Raw genomic sequence first — 10945 nt, forward strand, 5'->3', positions numbered from 1 at the left:
AAAAAGAAGCCAATAAGGAAGAAGAGAAGATGAACAGAAGCCAAATTATGCCAAGTTAGGAAGTAAGGAGCAACGGTAAAGAAGAATATGACTTGTGGGAGGATCTCAGCAAAATGAAGCTAAATATAACAACATAACATGACCCAAGAAGAGCAAGAGAAGAAGAGGTTAACCAATTTATATTCTTTACTGTTTAGACAGAGAGGAGGCTATTCAATGGTATGAAAAATTATCTGCCATAAGAGGATTGAAGCTTTTAATGATAAGTTAGGAAGCAAAGACTTGAAGAAGGGAATGTTAGTCCTTTGATATTATAATAATGCTTTGGATGCTACATTTTAGACTAAATTTAAAGTCAAATGGGAAGGACCATTTAATATACATGAAGTTTTTTCCAATGGATCTTACCAATTTGCAGGACTTGGAATGGCAAATGCATGCTGCTAGGGTGAATGGCCTACTAAGAATGAGGCCATATCATATTAGGGCTATGTGAAACCAAAGAGCAAAGTGTGAAACACTTGAAAGTGTTTTATTGCAGGGTTGGGGCAATATGTGAGAGGTGCCCGAAGCTCAAAACAAAAATGGAGTGTAGAAATATATAATAAATAAACGATGGTGTGTAGGGAGTCCAAGGTCACAGAGATAGCGTGGCACTAGGGAAGATAAGAGCAGGTGCAAAAAAACAAAAATAGAAAGCGTATATGGGCAATGGAAGGAGAAGGCACAATTGTTCCAAAAAAGCAGCGAGGTGATGATGGTGGGAAAAAGAGAATATTGAGATGATCTATGGGAGAGAGACAGTAAGAGAGTGGAAGAAGGAAGGAGAAGCAAGTGTGAGTGAAGTGTGTGAAGGATCTACAATGGAGAGACTTGTTGTGCAAACGGGGGTTACTCCAGTTTTCAAAGGCTGCAGAATTGACATGCAGTGCAGTTGGGATAGAATTGGGTAAATCAGAGCAGAGAAGGTGCAAGGTTCAGAGAATCAACCAAGAGAAGAGTCCCCGGTGATTTTTGTGAGAGGCGACTCTGTTAGAACTTAGTTTAGATCAATTCATCTTCATCTATAGGTTGCGTCAGACTTCCGAGCTAGTTCACAGGCAAAGGGGAGCCAACAGGTTCTAATAAGAAGTTTAGGTTAAAGTGTTTGTGGTCGGCTATCACTAGAGGAGAAGACACTGGAGGTCAGGCAGACATGTTTCTATATCGAATAATCTACTATGCGGGTATCTTTTCTAAACTACGACCAAAATTAGTTCATTTCTGAGCTAGACTTATAAGGTAGATTTTAAGTCAAATTTTCTGTAGTAGCAGGAGGTCTGAAGAGGATTAGCCAAGTGTTTGGTAAGCTCTTGAGGTTACAACTATAAGGACAACTGAAGCTGGAGGATTGTAAAGGATCCACGAGGACTCATTTTGGGCTTGAGACAAAAGAAAGGCTTTGAAGGGAGTTTTCTATCATGTCGCTGATGTTGGCGACAATGTTTTTGCTTAAGGTGATCAGCTAGTGTCTAATTCAGTCAATATCTAATTTGTCTGGCTCAATTGGGAGAGATTTAGGTCAGCTACTTGTTAATTGAGGCTTTTAGACTTAAGATCTAAAGTCTTTGAGGTTTGATCTAACCAGAGAGGACAACTAAAGGTGAGAGCTTAGTTGGATTAAAGGTGTAGAGGTACCTGTCCATTTGTGTCAATTGGAGGTTAAGGAATAGAGCTTGAGCTAATTGGTGTCATTTGAGTTGGGATCCTACTAGTGTCCGCAAGTTCTGATCCCTATACGTTTTCCTCTTATGTGTGTGCTGGTGGTGTTATAGAGGCCATCACCTAGCCACTACCGCACAACGATGACACTTTTGTGATCTTATTGGGGATTGGCATGCCAAGAAGGGGAGTAGGAAGGTAATGGGTTAATTCTACATGGGAAGCTTGAATCATTCTCATGTGCATGACATGCATTTTCTCCTGATTAAAACTCCTAATTTTGAGGAGTCAGACTGTTAAAAAACCATCCTAAGGAGGATCAAACACTAGCTCCATTGCATAGTTGAATAGAAATGAAGAAGATGAAGTTAAGCTACTAATCAAGAAGTAATTAGCATAATGATGAGCATAATGACAACATAAGTGAGGGGCAATAAAATGTGTTGATTTCAATAGATGAGAGCCTCTTTATATAGGCTGAAGTACATGAGGATTAAGCTCAAGATTAGGTGTTAATCATCATCTAAATCATCTCCACCTTCCCTCCTAGATTCAAGCACCTAAAAGTGACCACCAACCCTAGAATCTTGCTAATCACACCAATGCTACCTAATCAAGGGATCACGACCCCTTTGGCTGATGTTGAGCTCCTAAATGACTCTTTTACATCATGGTAAGGTTGCATAATAACCTTTGTATCCATTTTCCCATAATCTATGACTTTAGTGCATAGTGCTAGTTACAAGGTATGTGCCCTACACATCATTTTAGTGAAGGTGTTTGCCATATTTTTTAACACCCCTCCTCAAACACTGAATCCACTCAATGATGCAGTTGGTCATGCTGACTCTCATGAGCCTAATTAACCACCCAATGCTCAGTGATAGCATGCATGAGCGTGGTCTGACTAGCAATGCCATACATAGGTTATGCCAATGTGAACTCAGAGGCTTTAGTCATGCGTGCAAAAGAGGTATGGGACGACTTTAGAAGAGTGTGACAAGACGTGGCTACATGTATGAGTGAAGAGGACACCCATGTGTATAGGGCATGCCCTTGCTTTTAGCACTTTAGAATAAATGATTTGATCTAATCATAGATAGGGCCTCATGATGGTGGCCCTTGTCTTCATCTTTTTCTTCTTCTTGGTCTTCTTCCTGCTGCACTTCTTCCATGATGTAGACTCGTTGCATCTTCTTCTTGGCAAAACAATTCTTCTCTACATGGCCAGGTTTGTGACAAAAGTCACAAATGAGATTGTTGTTGTTGTAGCCCTTGTTGTAGTTGCCTTTGTTCTTGCCATACCTACTAGATCCTACATAATAAGCATTTTCAGTAGACAAGGTTGATGACGATGGAGACTCCATTTGCTTGGTCTTTAGTTTTCTCTCCTCCTCAAGAAGAGATGCTTCAATGTCCACAAGCTTTGATATTGGCATATTGGTCAAGGTTGTGACCACATGGTCATATTCTTCAGGTAAAGATTTAAGTAATACACCAATGGAGACATCTTCATCCATCTTAAGACCTATTCCTGCAAGTTGTGTTAATAGGCCTTTCATGTAGTTCAAATGTGAGGCTAGGGATGTGCCAGACTTCATTTCTAGCTTAAAAAATTCAATGAGCAAACCAAACTTTGAACTTTTAGATCGAGCCCCAAATAGAGTTGTGAGTTGGTCCCAAACTTCCTTGGAAGTTTCGCATCCATCCACATGATGAATGTAAGTGTCATCAAGCTCCAATGTGATGATGGCACGAGCTTTGTCATCTCTTACTTCCCAACAAGGAACATCAGCAAGAGTCCTTGGCTTCTTCTCATTCCCATTTACTATGTTGAAGAGCCCCTTCTTCATGAGCATTAACTTGATGCGGGTTTGCCATGTGTGAAAACCATGACCTTTAAAGCGCATTGATGGAGAATCCTTGGTAGCCATTATGATATGGAATGAAGGGGGTCTTACCTCTGATGATTGAGGCAGTGTCTACCCTTTTACAAGAGAGATTAAGACCAAGGAATAGTGCTAAATCAAGTTATTTAGCATATGCTTTCCAAAAGATAAAAACAGAAAATATATTGATTTGTGGGAAGCAAGGGAGACACCTAATCAAGGGGCAAATTAAGTGTGAAGTAATAAGGGAATGTAGCAAGTCCCTAATGACATGTATGAACCACTTATTGCACCAAATGATAAGGATTAGGATAGATTAATCATTGATTAGTGGAGTTGAATATTCTGCTCACTATGCAGAGAAATGAGCTCACTTGGAGTCAGTATTTGAAGGAGTTGCACAAAGAATAAGCTAAAAGTCTTCAAGGGCATTGAATAGCAGTATGTCTAGATGATTTTAGAGCCCACAAACACTTGCTTAAGCAACTTAATCAATGAGTAATCTCAAATTTACCAAAGTACCTTTTCTGGCTATGGCAGTTCTGGACAGCACCCTGGTTTTTTGCTTGGTGTGTGAAGCACACTCAATCATTTGCAAAACCCTCTTAGGAGGAGTAAGTTTAGGTCCCAATGAAGCCACACCTAAGAGGAATTAGACCAATTTGATGTGTGTGAGCTGCAACAATACTTTTGGTGGTCGCCTATCAAAAACGTGCCTGTTTTGGGGAAAACGAAGTTGCCGGCGACGTGGAGCTATGAATGGTGCAATTGAGGTGCCATGCCCCTTAGCAATATTGCTGGTGAAGTGCCCACAAACGGATTTTGGCAATGGTTACGTGGTTTGTGAGCACCAAGGCCTCCACTCAGCTGCTATTCTAGATCCTATTTTCTAGGAAACCCATAAAAGCTAATGAAACCCTAATTTTCACTAATCTCTTGCTAAGCAAATAAGATGGGGCTTGATTCTAGATGAATGGGCTAGTACTAGCTCTGATACCATGTTAAAAAACCATCCTAAGGAGGATCAAACACTAGCTCCATTGCATAGTTGAATAGAAATGAAGAAGATGAAGTTAAGCTACTTATCAAGAAGTAATTAGCATAATGATGAGCATAATGACAACATAAGTGAGGGGCAATAAAATGTGTTGATTTCAATAGATGAGAGCCTCTTTATATAGGCTGAAGTACATGAGGATTAAGCTCAAGATTAGGTGTTAATCATCATCTAAATCATCTCCACCTTCCCTCCTAGATTCAAGCACCTAAAAGTGACCACCAACCCTAGAATCTTGCTAATCACACCAATGCTACCTAATCAAGGGATCACGACCCCTTTGGCTGATGTTGAGCTCCTAAATGACTCTTTTACATCATGGTAAGGTTGCATAATAACCTTTGTATCCATTTGCCCATAATCTATGACTTTAGTGCATAGTGCTAGTTACAAGGTATGTGCCCTACACATCATTTTAGTGAAGGTGTTTGCCATATTTTTTAACACAGACAGGATAGGTCACGAGAGAAAGTGTGCATGGCATGGTGTCTTAGTGAGTTATAGGAGTGCAACGGATGGTGCATGTCGAATGAAAGAATTCAAGCATTAGTAACAACATAACAACAAAATCAAGATCCTCTAAAATATCAAGAGGGAGAGGGAGAACACCAAGATCTCTGAAACAGGAGGCAATGCAGTAAACAGCATAACAACAAAATCAAGATCATCTAAAAGATTAAGAGGCAGATGAAGAACACCAAGAACTCCGAAACAGGAGGCAAGAAGACCAAGAAGGGGAAGAATAAGTAGCCTTGGGAAGGATGTGTTTGCAATACCCAAAGTTCAAGGGTAAAAGTGAGGAGGATCCAAATTCTCATATGGTTGCCTTTTGAGACCACCTTCTTGGCCTACTAGAGCCCCATTGCCACAAAAAATAGAGTATTTTGCAACTCTGTGTAGCAAGGCCACCAATTGGTGCGCACAAAACGATCTTGAATTGAAGATATTTCTAGACATTTGAGGATTTGAAGAGAGCTTTCTTGAAGAGATTTTGGAGAGACAAGACCACCACTGAGGTACTAGAAAAGCTGCAAAGATAGACTCTTAAGAAGAGGCCAACGGAAGATTATGCATCAAAATTTAGAGCATTATTAATGCATCTAGACCAGCCCAACAAACTTGCAGTATCCACACTAAGTCAGTTATTTGTGAGAGGATTGAGAGAAAAGCTCTAGATGTAGTAGCCTCCTACGATTTGGAGACTCTTGCATATTTGAACAAGTGGTAGTGGTGAGAGCAACCAAGGCTAAAGGAATCTTGAGGGGCAGACAAAGAAAGATCCCAAGAAGAAAATGAAAAGGGATGACAAAAGAAAAGAGAAGGAAGAAACTTTTGAGTCAGAATATGGTGAAGACACCTTGGAATCAGAATCCAATCAAGACTCGAATGCCAAGCCCCAGAAGAGGAAAGGCAAGAAGAAGGCAGTGGATATTCAAGAAGAGTTGAAGGTTGCCCTAGCAAAGCTAGCCGGAGGACATGCAGGATCCAGACTGAGATCGAACATCTGGGGCACCAACAAGTGCAATAACCAGAGTCACACAAAAGAAGAATGTCATAATATGAAAACCACAAAAACAGTGTGCCATTTGCAATAAGAATAACCAGACCACTAATACATGCTTTTACAACACTCAAAAGAGGAACCCGAGGGTGGTAGAAAGACAACAGAGTCAGCAAGATAATCAAATCACCACTGGGCCTCAAAATAATAGACCTTATGAAAGAGGATGAGATTCAGACAAAGAGGATTTGGGTTGATAGGCTATTACTCCAACGTCCCTAGGCATAGCCAAACTATCTATTTGGTTTGACAATGTCATCAGCAAGAATTGCAAGAAGTAAGACCACAAAGGGAAGGAAACCCAACAAGAGCTGATGACGCAGTGAACATGGTGAAAGCGGATGAATGGATAGGGAAGCATAAAGAAAAGTCACCAATAGTAATGGTAGTGACAAGGTCACAAGGACCTATCAAGACAGTGATAGGCAAGCATGTTGATTTGGAAGAAAAGCAGAAGCCATAATAGTGGGTAGGGTAGCACAGGAGGGTCCAAGAATAAATTACTAAGCTTGTGCACAGTGCACAAGGAGTGGTACGGATAATGTAGGAAATCTCGCTCCTAAATGATCAGGCTGACACTAATTTAGATAGTACAAGCCTTGTTAGCAAGAGATAAGACACTGTAGTAGGCAAAAAGCCACTAGCTAGTGTGAAGATGACTGAAAAAAGGGTGCAAGAGTGCCAATTGGAGCCTACAACAACCCAGAGCACAAAATCATCTTACAACAACCCAGAGCACAAAAATCTTCTTGCAACAAAAGGAATCAAAAAAGAATTTGAAGCAAGTCTGGTCAAAAGAATTGAGAGAGGAAGGTCGGGAAAGAAAAAAAGAAGCCAATAAGGAAGAAGAGAAGATGAACAGAAGCCAAATTGTGCCAAGTTAGGAAGTAAGGAGCAACAACCATAAAGAAGAATATGACTTGTGGGAGGATCTCAGCAAAATGAAGCTAAATATAACAACATAACATGACCCAAGAAGAGCAAGAGAAGAAGAGGTTAACCAATTTATATTCTTTACTGTTTAGATAGAGAGGAGGCCAATGGTATGAAAAATGATCTGCCAGAAGAGGATTGAAGCTTTTAATGATAAGCTAGGAAGCAAAGACTTGAAGAAGGGAATGTTGGTCCTTTGATATTATAATAATGCTTTAGATGCTACATTTTAGACTAAATTTAAAGTCAAATGGGAAGGACCATTTATTATACATGAAGTTTTTTCCAATGGATCTTACCAATTTGCAGGACTTGGAAGGGAAAATGCATGCTGCTAGGTTGAATGGCCTACTAAGAATGAAACCATATCATATTAGGGCTATGTGAAACCAAAGAGCAAAGTGTGAAACACTGGAAAGTGTTTTATTGCAGGGTTGGGGCAATATGTGAGAGGTGCCCAAAGCTCAAAACAAAAATGGAGTGTGGAAATATATAATAAATAAACGATGGTGTGTAGGGAGTCCAAGGTCGCAGAGATAGCGTGGCACTGGGGAAGATAAGAGCAGGTGCAAAAAAACAAAAATAGAAAGCGTATGGGCGATGGAAGAAGAAGGCGCAATTGTTCCAAAAAGCAGCGAGGCAACAATGGTGGGAAAAGAGAATATTGAGATGATCTATGGGAGACAGACGGGAAGAGAGTGGAAGAAGGAAGGAGAAGCAACGGTGAGTGAACCTAGAAGGGGAAGAATAAGTAGCCTTGGGAAGGATGTCTTTGCAATACCCAAAGTTCAAGGGTAAAAGTGAGGAGGATCCAAATTCTCATATGTTTGCCTTTTGAGACTACCTTCTTGACCTACTAGAGCCCCATTGCAATAAGAATAACCAGACCACTAATACATGCTTTTACAACACTCAAAAGAGGAACCCGAGGGTGGTAGAAAGACAACAGAGTCAGCAAGACAATCAAATCACCACTGGGCCTCAAAATAATAGACCTTATGAAAGAGGAGGAGATTCAGACAAAGAGGATTTGAGTTGATAATGTCCCTAGGCATAGCCAAACTATCTATTTGGTTTGACAACGTCATCAGCAAGAATTGCAAGAAGTAAGACCACAAAGGGAAGGAAACCCAACAAGAGCTGATGAAGCAGTGAACATGGTGAAAGTGGATGAATGGATAGGGAAGCATAAAGAAAAGTCACCGATAGTAATGGTAGTGACAAGGTCACAAGGACCTTGTTGAAAGAACGGTAGAGGATGAGGAGACACACGCACAGGAGCAAACCTTAAAGTATATTGCAAACCCTAACCATAGAGGGAAGCCATGTCCACTCTCACACAAAGCATAATGCACTAATCCATAATCCACACAACACACAATGAGTTGTGTCCACACTCTACTAACCCTAGCTAATGTCCACACACTATGACCAGCTGGACACGCGGTCATTTATGTCTCACACATGTTCCTACCTAATCTGCCAGCACATAGCATAGCTGGCTCACACTGACATCGAGCTTGAATCTCAACAGCCCCTCTCAAGCTCATGATGTACTGCCGATGAAGATGTAGATGAGCTTGGGATATCAACACTCTCAACACTCCCCCTCAAGCTCATCCCATGTACTCCCAACATAGTCCAGAAGTACTCAAACTTCTCCCTGCTAAGTGGCTTCGTGAAGATATCAGCCACCTGCTCATCAGTCTTCACATAGTGAAGATCAACTGTACCATCCAGCACCTTTTCTCTGACAAAGTGATAATGGGCCTCTATGTGTTTGGTACTCGCATGAAATACTGGATTCTTTGCCAACTGCATACTGCTCATGTTGTCACAATGTATGACAACTTTGCCATCAAGAGGCTCACATAAATCTCCTAAGAAGGAAGACACTTCCAAAGAAGAGACAACTAAACCAAGCACTATTCCGCCACCCAAAATAGAGGCACCGAAATCAAAATCAAAACCAACTGCCGCCGGTGCAGAGGATCGCATTTTTGCAAGTCCTTTAGCCCGGAAGATTGCTGAAGAAAAGAACGTACCTCTCTCAACTCTGAAAGGTACTGGACCAAATGGGCGCATCATAAAAGCTGATGTTGAGGAATGTCTAGTGTCTGGTGCTTCTCCAACACCTGGAAAATCACCTGAGAAGTTGTTTCAGTCTCTGGACTACACAGACATTCCAAATACTCAAATTAGAAGAATTACTGCACAGAGGCTTCTGCTGTCTAAGCAAACTATTCCACACTATTATCTTACAGTTGATTCACATGTGGATAACCTGTTGATTTTGAGAAGTAAGCTGAACAACCTGCAAGAAGTATCAGGAGGCAAGAGGATTTCTATCAATGATTTTGTCTTGAAGGCAGCAGCAATGGCTCTAAAAAAAGTACCGGAGTGCAACAGTTCTTGGACTGATGATTTCATCCGACAGTATCATAACATAAACATCAGTGTTGCTGTGCAGACAGATTTTGGTTTGCTTGTACCAGTTGTGCAGGATGCAGACAAGAAGGGGCTGGCCACAATTGTAGAGGATGTAAAGACATTAGCTGAGAAGGCCAAGAAGAACAGCTTAAAACCTGCTGACTATGAGGGAGGAACGTTCGCAGTCTCGAATTTGGGTGGACCATTTGGAGTCAAGCAATTCTGTGCCATCATCAACCCGCCTCAAGCTTGCATTCTTGCAGTGGGTACAACTGACAAGCGTGTTGTAAGTGACTTGGAGGGTGGATTCACGACAGCATCATTCATGTCTGTTACACTGAGCTGTGATCATCGAGTTGTGGATGGGGCTATTGGAGCTCGATGGCTTGGTGCTTTCAAGGGATACATCGAGGATCCGATCACATTACTTCTTTAAAGGACCGTGGGGGTGGAAGTTCTCTTCTGCTTGCTTATAAGACCAGCTGAGATGTATTTTCCAAGGCATTTGGGCCTGTGTATTTGCAATAATATCCATAGGATAAAGAGCATCAGTGCCACTTTTTGGGCTACATGGTCACTTTGAGGATCTATTATCTATGCTGCAAAGACATGTAGAGGGGGTTATGTCCAAAACAGCCTGGCTCATTTTGCCCTTGTGAGGATAACCCACTTGGAGCCAGGCTTGGTAAGTCTTTTATGGATTTTCGAGTTCATAGAATCGAGGCACACTTTTTTCTCCCAATTCATGTATTTGCTGCCTAATTCTGAGTGAGGCTTCATTCAATAAAGTGCAGCAAACAACTGGCAAGCAGATTCTGTTTTGAAAAAAAAAATAAAAAATAGTAGAGTGTGGACACAACTCATTGTGTGTTGTGTGGATTATGGATTAGTGCATTATGCTTTGTGTGAGAGTGGACATGGCTTCCCTCTATGGTTAGGGTTTGCAATATACTTTAGGGTTTGCTCCTGTGTGTGTGTCTCCTCATCCTCTACCGTTCTTTCAACATGGTATCAGAGCCTTGTGCTGTTTATTAGGGTTTATGAGTGAGTGAGTGAAGAGGGAAGAAGAAGCTGTGAAAAGAAGCTGTGAAGCTTGCCATTGGAGCTGTGAAGCTTGGAGCACACCAAATACTATCAGATTTGAAAGCTTGGCCTACCGGGTAAGGTCTTCTAAACATCCTTGAGCAGATTGCAGGTGAAACAGGCAAAAACAAAGCAAATCAAAGCAAATCAAAGCAAAGCAAAATTCTGGTTTTTGAAGCTTTCCATTAAATCTTGGGAACATTGATGTATGGTGGAAATACATGTAAATCTGGCAAAGCAAACATGTATCTGACAATGAGAGATGTATTGGCAACTTCTATTGCAAACCCT

The 10945-nt window shown here is 41.1% G+C and overlaps 1 pseudogene across 1 annotated transcript; it reads left to right on the forward strand.

Moving 5' to 3' along the window:
- The first annotated feature begins 8984 nt into the window (after positions 1-8984).
- LOC147612810 (dihydrolipoyllysine-residue acetyltransferase component 2 of pyruvate dehydrogenase complex, mitochondrial pseudogene) lies at positions 8985-10359 on the forward strand (annotated as a pseudogene). Its single transcript, XR_015263553.1, has one exon. The product of XR_015263553.1 is annotated as a dihydrolipoyllysine-residue acetyltransferase component 2 of pyruvate dehydrogenase complex, mitochondrial pseudogene (transcript).
- The last annotated feature ends 586 nt before the right edge of the window (positions 10360-10945 follow it).

Source organism: Cibotium barometz, chromosome 45, assembly GCF_041138505.1.
Source record: "Cibotium barometz isolate CiBa-2024 chromosome 45, ASM4113850v1, whole genome shotgun sequence".
Classification (NCBI taxonomy): domain Eukaryota; kingdom Viridiplantae; phylum Streptophyta; class Polypodiopsida; order Cyatheales; family Cibotiaceae; genus Cibotium; species Cibotium barometz.